Raw genomic sequence first — 9747 nt, 5'->3', positions numbered from 1 at the left:
CCAATAGGCTACTGAAATGAAAAAAAACATTAAGCATTGCATAGTAGTATACAAGTCATCAAAACATTTCAATATGAAATTATAGAAAGTTAGTGTACTTACCACAGGATACTGAAATGAAAAAAACATTTAGCAATGCATAATAATCAAGACTTACGTAGCTGATCTTGAATCATTTTCTGTTTCTCAACTTCTCAGTTGTCCAAAAGTCTGCTCTGTAACGACCCACCATTCCAATCTGAAAAATAGTTAAGCATAACAAAGCACAAAACAAACCAAAAGAATAGTTTACTTACCTCATATTTTGTGCAGGTTTTCAACAGCCAATTTTCTTCTTGAAACCTGTATTCGTCTCTTTTTTGACCCACTGTGGAACAGTCACAGCAATGTAAGTCTGAAACATAGAAGGGCATAACAACATAACATACAAACCAGTATATTTGTTTTGACTTACCTCGTGGCTAGAGTCGAGACACAGCTGCTGAATTTCTTTTCTGTCACAAGCTGTCAAAACATCTCTGCAACATCTCTGCAATTGAAACCTTCAGAGTAAAACAGAGAAACATTTTGTATACAATATAGTAAACACTTACCTTGTTATAGGCCTGAGTTGCAGCAGTGATTCTTTCTTGAAATCTTCTTCTTTTGCATCACTGCATGAGAGACCTGAAAAATAGCATGCAGTGCAAAACACATGAGTTAAATTAAACCAAAATTGTGTTTCTACTTACCTTGCTTCTGTAGAGTTGAATCACAGTAGTAGAATTCCTTTTTCAAACACATTTTTCTGTCTACACCAGAAACTTGAATCTGAAACAGATAAAAGCATCACATCAAATTGTACAACTCAAGTGCATTCATTCAATGCTTACCTACTTTCTGTTGAGTTGTTTCACAGCAGCTGACATCCTTATTCACTGTTGGCACTGCTATGAGACCATTTCTGCATGTGAAATCTGAAACAGAGCAAAGCAAAGTATGCATGGTAAAAATCAAACAAACAATTGTAACACTTACCCTGTTTGCAAGTCCCATTCACTTTCTCAGCAATGTTCCTCTTCTTGAATCGTCTTCGTCGCTGACTACAAGTACACCTGAAACATAGCATGCACAAAACATACCATATAAAAACAAAAAATACAAGTGTTCATACTAAAATGAAACACACTTACCTTTCTGCGTTGCTCAGCTCTGTTCGACTGTCAACTCTTCATGTCATGTCATACCTGAAACGAACTAAATCAAAACATGCATAGCACACTATCATTGATAAAATATTAAAACAATTGTATGCTTCATAGCTGTGTTTTTTCCACTTTACATCACAGACAGCTGGCGATCACAAAAGTAAAGACATTTTTGTACTACTCAAACATTAAGCTCACATTCACAAACACCGACCGACATAGTTTTGTATAGAGTGCTAATACCTAAAACTGTACGAAAAGAATCGACATCAGTTTTCATTCATCATCGTTTATTGAGACAAATTAATACTACAATACTTACCACAGCTCCCTGAAATGAAATAGAAATGTTAACAGCATGCAAACAAATGTTAACCAATATCAAATCATCTATAGTAAATATCAACAAAAGCATTTTGATACACATAGTAAGTGTTCACCATCATAGTACATCATCAGTTAGTTCGACATCCCACGGTTGCTCAAGTGTAAGTACTGGCTAGCATTTACCCTTTTCAGTAAACCGTCACACATCAGCATTTTTAGACACAAGTGCTGATAGATTCAACCCTTGTTATCATCCTTCACAGACTTCTATGAGTAAACAACTGAAAAATATAAAACGTTTGTACTCACTGTTTGGCAGCTCCAAGAAACACGTCTGTACTGCTTGCCATCTGGACATCAACTGAAACAAAACATCTGAAAACACACATACATTTTAAACGTTTTTGAACAAAAATCAACACAGAGCAGAGCTAAGCTGCAGCAGTTAATCTTTCTTAAAATTGAATTCTCCATCTCTGCATAGCACACATGAAAAATAGCATAACATCACATTACAGCAGTCAATGAAAACAAAAATTTGATCGACTTACCTTGCTTCTGTAGAGTTGAGTAACAGACGTGGAAATCTTCTTCCATGTGTAAACCAGTGACTCGAATCTGAAATAAAGTAAAGAACACATTGTACAACTCAAATCAATGAATTAAAACTTACCTTACTTTTGATGAATTGTGTCTCAGCAGTTGAAATCCTGTTTAATTTCTGCATGTGAAATCTGAAACAGAGCAAAGCACGCATGTTTCAAATTAAACAAACACAAGTGTTACACTTACCCTGTTTGCAAGTCCCAATCACTTTCTCAACAATGTTCATCTTCTTGATTCGTCTTCGTCGCTGTCAGCAAGTACACCTGAAACATAAAAGCATGCACAAAACATCCCATATAACAACTATTTTGTACTTACCATATGAGTGCTTTTCTGTTCAGGTCAGCTTGAAAACCCATCACTGCCATCAGCATCTGAAAAATAGTACATCACAAACAAACAAACAAACATAACATATCATAAAAACAGTTTAACACAACAGATATGAGAGCTCTCGCAACCACGTCTGTTCTGTTCGACTGTCCAAAAGCAAGTGACAGTACTTCAATTCACTAACATTGAGAAATTCTAAACTTACCTTCAAGGCTTGTTAAGTAGCTCCAAAATCAAGACTGCTTGACTCCACTGTTCACTCCAACTGTCATATCATCACTGGATAAGCACTCCTGAAATGTATTAAAACAAAACATGCATGGAACAAACATTCAGTAAAAGTACTTACCTTTCACTTTGTCACTGCCCTGTGCTCAACTCCAGTCATCATGACATCTCTGCTTGAAAGTCTGAAACATATGAAAACATGCAATGCAAAACAAACATAGTTACATACCTTCTAGCATCTTGTTGGAGCTCCAGAAATCACGACTGTTCACTCCGGCTGCCAGACTTGAACTGCCAGCACACATCTGAAAATCTGAACAAAGCATTCATGTTCATACTTTACTAGCCGTACAATTTAAGTTACTAACAAACTCTTCATCCAAAATAGAGTACACGAAAAGCTAGCTAGGTTTACCTCTGTTCACTAAATGAAACCATGATGATAAAGTAACTCACTTTATCTCTTCTTTTGTCAAAATACAAGTGTTCATAGTGGAATGAAACAGACTTACCTTTTCGTTTCCCAGCTCTGTTCAAATCATGTCAGGTTTTCATCTCATGTCAAATCTGAAACGAACTAAATCAAAACATGCATAGTATACAATCATTGATAAAATTTCGAAACATTTGTATGCTTCATAGCTCTGTGTATTTTCACTTTACAGATCACGGACAGCTGGCGACCACAAAAGCGAAAACATTTTTGTACTACTCAAACATTGCTGTATTAAGCTCACACTCATGAACACCAACCGACAGAGTTGTTATAGAGTAAAAATCCCTACAATTACAAAAAACGAATCGAAATCAGTTTTCATTCATCATCGTTTATTGAATTCTATACATATGCACTACAATACTCACCACAGCGCACTGAAATGGAATAGAAATGTTACAGCATGCAAATACAATTTAAGCAATATCATATCATTCATCTACTATGTTTGCAAATTTTTTTCAATCATATGTTCGTTTCCCCAAAGAAGCTCATATTCTGTTCCACCATCATACACCATCATCGCTAATCACAACATATCGACACTATATCAGTACTGAGTAATTTCTACCCAACGCATTACACTTCTATACAAGTAAACCTGTACAAAACGAATCGAAATCAGTTTTCATTCATCATGATTTATTGAAACAAATTTATACTACAATACTCACCACAGCCCCCTGAAATGGAATAGAAATGTTACAGCATGCAAATACAATTTAATCAATATCATACATATCAACAAAAGCGATTCAATACATTGTCATTTAATATTTTTGCAACATTTTTCCATCATATGTTCGCTTCCTCAAAATAGCTCAATGAATATTCTGTTCCACCATCATCCACTATTATCGCTCATCACAACATATCGACACTGTATCAGCACTGAGTAATTTCTACCCAACACATTACAACCATCATACATCATCACGCAACTTGTAAACAGTAAAACGAAAAAAATTTGTACTCACGTTTTTTGTAGACAGCAGCTCGATGAACACGTCCGCACAGCTCGACATCTGAACCTCAACTGACAGTCAATCGCTTGACACCACAACATAAATTTAATTATTCACAACAGTCAGGGCTTAAAAAAACACGTCCGATCAGTCCGATGTCAAAACTTAAATTGAAGTCAAGTCGTTCAAAAAAATTAATGTAAGTCAAACATTTCATATATAACGCTCACAAAAATTCGTTGTCAGTCAGTACTAAACGTTCAAAAGTTATCATCGCATAAGAGTATGATTTCATTTCACAACTCAAGTCAAAGTCAAGTTGTTATCTCATAACAATAACCTAACACTACAGTCATCCAGTCATTCAACAACCTGAGTACCAAGTCGCTATTCTATAACGCGAAAACTTTTCATCAATAGTCAGAGCTCACGAAAGTACGTCCGTCTTCGTCAACGTTCAAAAGTCAACTGAAACTTTTTAATCGTAAAAATATTTCAAAGTCAAATTTTTTTCAGAGCTCACAAAAACAAGTCTGTCTTTGTCAAAGACCATCAGTCAACTAAGATTCTGTCGTAGTAAAAAAAATTTAAAAGTCAAAACTTTTTTCAGAGCGCTTTAAAAACACGTCCGTATTGGTCAATGTCCAAGTCGCAACTGAGCGTTCTTTACCCGCGCAGTTCAAATTATAATTAGGTCACGACGTCGAGAGCTTCGAAAAACACGTCCGAACCCTTCAACGACCAAACGAAGAATGACAGAAAAGCACATGGAAAATGTTTATTCTTCATGATTTGAGTTACGATCGAATGTGTATTTGATGACAAATCTAAAAATCATACTTACCATGCAAAAATCCTACAAATATTGACTTTGTGATGATATTTTTTCATGACCATACAAGCCGAAATATTCACACTCACAGCTTGAATGGGCATAAAAATTGATAAGCATGAGTCCGTACAATCCATCCAGTATTTCCTTCGAGTTAAAGCAAATCCATGGTCTTTAGGTCTCAAATCTTGTTATGAGGCGTACTCAACGCAGATTTTTATAGTCAATGTTAAAACGACAAAAGGCGAGTATATAAAAAAATCTAGTCAAACATAGATTTACTAACCTATCATTCTGAAATAATCCTAGATCATATCAAATATGTGAGTAATCCATCAAAATATTTATTACTGAACATTTAACATCAGCACAAAATATTCCCGTATACCCATTTAGTTTTCTACATAGCCTGAACAATTCAATATTTATTTTCAATTCCGAGAACTCAAATGTTTTCATGACGTTCGACTGACGAAAGCAGCTCGATATGATTTCGCACTAACTTTATTAAAGAGCAACTATCGCGCTGTGATTTTTTCAACTGTGTTTTGTGATTTGTACTAGTACAACGAAGATATAGAAAATAAATATCAAACCACATATATCAAAATGTTCAGCACACTGGCGCCTGCACAATGATATACAAATAGTATGGTTATGTGTACAATTGTTCTTGAAAATTTGAAATATCGAGAAAATTTGCGTTAAAATCAAAATTTCATAACTCGCGCGTTCGATTTTGTATACACAAATAGTACCAGTATGAGCGCATCGAAATTTCGGTTCATCTGGTGAAAATTTTATGGAATTTGGACAACTGGTTCTATAGATATTGCACTTAAACCACTGTCAAAGAAACACAATTTTCTATCGTCGATATGTAAACACCCCTTTAAGTTGAAAGATGAGTTTCATTGAAATGACGTCGTCGATTTGCACTGACAACGAAGGGTCAAAATTACGATTCATGAAATGTGTGTTTGTTGTGATATGGTTTTCTGCCCGTATAACTGCAGCGTTTTACAAAAACATCAAGTATGTTACACCAAAATGCACAGAAATAAATTCCCCATCGCATGATGCAAATATTACTGTATCATATTGCGAAATGAAAATCTTTTCTTCATATCAACCCAAGTTTTACCAATAAACAGAAATTTTGACATATATCCACTTATCTACTTGCAAAATATTTAAACTCTTATTGTTCCTCTCTGATTGCTGGTTATGGTAGTGAAAATTTCATCGAAATGCGTTCACGCGTTATTGTGACAGTTAAAATAAACCGCTTCGATACAAACACAGTTTTATCAACTATTCGCTATCTAACGACGTTCGGTTTAACTCGATACTTTAAAGTTCAAAATTTCTATAAGCACGAATGCGTTTTCTCTCAGCAGTATTCTTGTAATTAGACCTATTGTGGAGTATCATACATCAAAATGTGCAGAACAGAATTCCTTATCGAATGGTATCAATTGTTTTATACTTGTCTTAAATGGGAATTTTTTTTCTTGTCAGCGAAGTGATTTTCATGCGAAAAACTAAGAATTTCTACCAAATGCGAATATGTTAGCAAAAAATGATCCCCACAAAACTTGTTGCTATTATCGTGTTTCATATTAATGCGAAAATGTTATGTTGATCGGTCAAATGGTTGGGAAGAAACGCGAAGTTAAACTTTGTACGAAATCACTGTTCTATTCGCAGAGAGTTTTCGACGTTGAGTCAAAATGTAAAGTTAAAGACAGAAATGCGTTTAGTACGAAATCGTTATCGCACTGTATTTTTGTTGTGTCTAAACATACGGTAAAGTGTAATATATAAAAATGCGTGGAATCGAATTTCCTACAAGCTAGTACCAAAATAACGATAAATGCTCATTACACAAAAAAGTTTTCTTGTTAGCGAATTTTGCAAAGTTGAATATCTGATACAATAAGTCGTGTGAGAACAATATAGGTGAAACAAAAATTGTAGCTATCATGCGGTTAAATATTGTGGTGAAAATTTCATCTGAATATCATGAGGCGTTCTCGAAAGAATTGAGTTAAACCGATGCATTTTAAACTCCTTTCCCTCGCTTGTTTACATGCATATGAATGACGTTGTAAAAAATCTAAAGTTAAAGACAGAAATGCGTTTAGTACGAAATCGTTATCGCACTGTATTTTTGTTGTGTCTAAACATACGGTAAAGTGTAATATATAAAAATGCGTGGAATCGAATTTCCTACAAGCTAGTACCAAAATAACGATAAATGCTCATTACACAAAAAAGTTTTCTTGTTAGCGAATTTTGCAAAGTTGAATATCTGATACAATAAGTCGTGTGAGAACAATATAGGCGAAACAAAAAATGTAGCTATCATATGATACAATACTGTGGTGAAAAAATCATTTAAATATCATGAGACGTTTGCGAAAGAATTGAGTTAAACCGATGTAACTGAAACTTTTCCCTCGCTTGTTTACATGCATAGAAATGCAATGACGTTGTAAAAATCTTAAGTTAGACAGAAATGCGTTTTGTACGAAATCGTTATCGGACTGTTTTATTGTTGTGTTATGATATATAGTTAAGTGTTATACATCAAAATGCGTGGAATTGAATTTCCAACAGAATCATACCAAACTAAAGATGAATGCTCTTAACGCAAAAAAGTTTTCTTGTTAGCGAGTTTTGCAAAGTAAAATATCTGACACAATGAGTCGTGTGAGAACAATATAGGCGAAACAAAAATTGTAGCTATCATATGATGCAATACTGTGGTGAAAAAATCATCTAAATATCAAGAGACGCTATCGAGCAAAATGAGTTAAACCGATGCAACTTAAACTCTTTCCCCGCTTGTTTACATGCATAGAAATGCAATGACGTTGAAAAAAAATCTAAAGTTAAAGACAGAAATGCGTTTATGACAAAATCGTTATCGGACTGTTTTATTGTTGTGTTATGATATATAGCTAAGTGTTATACATCAAAATGCGTGGAATTGAATTTCCAACAGAATCATACCAAACTAAAGATGAATGCTCTTAACGCAAAAAAGTTTTCTTGTTAGCGAGTTTTGCAAAGTAGAATATCTGACACAATGAGTCGTGTGAGAACAATATAGGCGAAACAAAAAATGTAGCTATCATATGATAGAATATTATGGTGAAAATTTCATCTTAATATCATGAGACGTTTTCGAGCAAATTGAGTTAAACCGATGTAACTTAACATCTTGTTTCGTTTGTTTACATGGATAAAAGACGACGTTGTAAAAATCTAAAGTTAAAGACAGAAATGCGTTTAGTACGAAATCGTTATTGCACTGTATTGTTTGTGTGTTTAGACAGACGTTTAAGTGTAATACATCAAAATGCGTGGAATTGAATTTCCTACAAAATCATACCAAAATGAAGATAAATGCTCTTAACACGAAAAAGTTTTCTTCTTAGCGAATTTTGCAAAATTGAATATCTGACACAATGAGTCGTGTGAGAACAATATAGGCGAGACAAAAATTGTAGCTATCATATGATAGAATATTGTGGTGAACATTTCATCTGGATATTATGAGTGGTTTCAAAGAAAATTGACTTAAACCTCATTGTAAGATATTGCACCCAAGCCAAAGTTGTTTTCATGGATAGAAATGACGTTCGAGCTACAGTACATGTGTGCTTTAAAAGTCAATTCATGATTACAGGCAAAATGGTTTTCGGCTAGTCTTGATCAAGCGATACAATAGACATACAAGCATGTCATATCAAAATATTCGGAATGAAATTTTCTATAAGATGATATAAGTTGCGTTTCACAAATCACCGAAATGAAAAAGTTTTCTTGTTGCGAACGTTTTCAACGTGATTTTTATCTCATAAGCATGTATGTTGGAACAAAAATAACAATAGAAAAGTTGTAGCGAACAATAAGCTGTGTATTGTACTTGAAATTTGATATTGATGCCATGAATCGTTCCGGAGATATTTAACTTAAACCGATATTATGTTTAGTCTTTCCTCGGTTGTTTACATTTAAGCGAAATGACGTACTGCATGTCATGAATTTTTGCGCGATGCCGATTTAAAGAAAACGATCAATGTTGCGTTTAACTCGTGTTCAATCGAAATGTTTCACATACATACAAAGTGATATACACCAAATTCTTCAGAAAACAATTCCCTATTCAGCGGTACATATTTTGTTTATGAAAACGAAAAGGCAAAAAAGTTTTCTTCATACACAAGATTTCGGACAGATATTTAACATAGAAACATATATTTCAGGGCAAACTAATCAGTACGTAATTGTAGCATATAGCCATCTGTGTCATGCACTGAAAATTTCATATTGATATTTTGAGTGGTTTCAAAGAAAATGCACTTAAACCTCGTTGTACGATATTGCACCAAGGTTGTTTACATGAAGCGAAATAACGTAGATCTACTGCACGTCATGAATTCAAGTGCGTTGTAGAAACACAATATCAGAGTTGAGTTCAGTTTTCTGCTGATAAATCGGCGTTTCAATGTGTGATTATTTAATCCACACAAAAACTTCATATTCAACGTTACACATTTTGAACAATGTATCGCAAAACGAAAAGGCAAAAAAGATTTCTTCATAACGGCTTTATTTTCGATCAAAATTTGATCCCAATATCTGCAGTAGTTTTTGATAAATTTGCATTTAAACTTTCTCGCAAATACTCATCTATCTATGTACTTTACTGTGAAATGACGTTCGATATTATTTGCACTTGATGACCTCGCTGTACTGTAT

At 34.2% G+C, this 9747-nt stretch overlaps 1 long non-coding RNA gene across 2 annotated transcripts; it reads right to left on the bottom strand.

Annotated features, from left to right (window-relative positions):
• Positions 1 to 918: 918 nt before the first annotated feature.
• Positions 919 to 2268, bottom strand: LOC127844905 (uncharacterized). Of its 2 annotated transcripts, none has more exons than XR_008032958.1 (3): positions 1824 to 2268; positions 1173 to 1236; positions 919 to 1094 (listed from the first exon to the last, which is right to left on the bottom strand). It is a non-coding gene; the product is annotated as an uncharacterized LOC127844905 (long non-coding RNA). The 2 variants fall into 2 exon arrangements; XR_008032957.1 differs by having other exon boundaries at positions 920 to 956.
• Positions 2269 to 9747: the final 7479 nt, after the last annotated feature.

The sequence above is a fragment of the Dreissena polymorpha genome, chromosome 9, assembly GCF_020536995.1.
Source record: "Dreissena polymorpha isolate Duluth1 chromosome 9, UMN_Dpol_1.0, whole genome shotgun sequence".
Classification (NCBI taxonomy): Eukaryota; Metazoa; Mollusca; class Bivalvia; order Myida; family Dreissenidae; genus Dreissena; species Dreissena polymorpha.
Note: the sequence above shows the minus strand (reverse complement) of the source record. Positions and strands in the feature narration are given on the sequence as shown.